Genomic DNA, 1,451 nt, shown 5'->3' on the forward strand with positions numbered 1-1,451 from the left:
AAACCATCGAATTTGTGACTTTAAGCAAGTTTCTAAAAACTCTTATATTTCGCATATTTAAACATGTAAGATCGTAAAACCATCGAATTTGTGACTTTAAGTGAGTTTCTCAAAACTCTTATATTTTGCATATTTTAACATGTACGATCGTAAAACCAACGAATTTGTGACTTTAAGTGAATTTCTCAAAACTCTTATATTTTGCATATTTTAACATGTACGATCGTAAAACCATCGAATTTGTGATTTTCAATAAGTTTTTCAAAACTCTAATATTTTGCATATTTTAACATGTGCGATCGTAAAACTATCGAATTTGTGATTTTCAGTAAGTTTCTAAAAACTTATATTTTACACATTTTAACATATACGATCGTAAAACCATCGAATTTGTGATTTTCAATGAGTTTCTCAAAACTCTAATATTTTGCATATTTTAACATGTGCGATCGTAAAACCATCGAATTTGTGATTTTCAATAAGTTTCTCAAAACTCTAATATTTTGCATATTTTAACATATGCGATCGTAAAATCATCGAATTTGTGATTTTCAGTAAGTTTCTATAACTCTTATATTTTACACATTTTAACATTTACGATCGTGAAACCATCGAATTTGTGATTTTCAATAAGTTTCTCAAAACTCTAATATTTTGCATATTTTAACATGTACGATCGTGAAACCATCGAATTTGTGATTTTCAATAAGTTTCTCAAAACTCTAATATTTTGCATATTTTAACATGTGCGATCGTAAAACCATCGAATTTGTGATTCTCAGTAAGTTTCTAAAAACTTTTATATTTTACACATTTTAACATGTACGATCGTAAAACCATCGAATTTGTGATTTTCAATAAGTTTCTCAAAACTCTAATATTTTGCATATTTTAACATGTGCGATCGTAAAACCATCGAATTTGTGACTTTAAGAAAATTTCTCAAAACTCTTATATTTTGCACATTTTAACATGTACGCTCGCAAAACCATCGAATTTGTGACTTAAGCACGTTTCTAAAAACCTTATATTTCGCATATTAACATGTACGATCGTAAAACCATCGAATTTGTGATTTTCAGTAAGTTTCTCAAAACTCTTTTATTTTGCATATTTTAACATGTGCGATTGTAAAACCATCGAATTTGTGATTTTCAGTAAGTTTCTCAAAACTCTTATATTTTGCATATTTTAACATGTGTGATCGTAAAACCATCGAATTTGTGATTTTCAATAAGTTTCTCAAAACTCTTATATTTTGCATATTTTAACACGTGCGATCGTGAAACCATCGAATTTGTGATTTTCAATAAGTTTCTCAAAACTCTTATATTTTGCATATTTTAACATGTGCGATCGTAAAACCATCGAATTTGTGATTTTCAATAAGTTTCTCAAAACTCTTATATTTTGCATATTTTAACATGTACGACCGTAAAACCATCGAATTT

The sequence above is a fragment of the Teleopsis dalmanni genome, chromosome X (genome assembly GCF_002237135.1).
Source record: "Teleopsis dalmanni isolate 2A chromosome X, ASM223713v2, whole genome shotgun sequence".
Classification (NCBI taxonomy): Eukaryota; Metazoa; Arthropoda; class Insecta; order Diptera; family Diopsidae; genus Teleopsis; species Teleopsis dalmanni.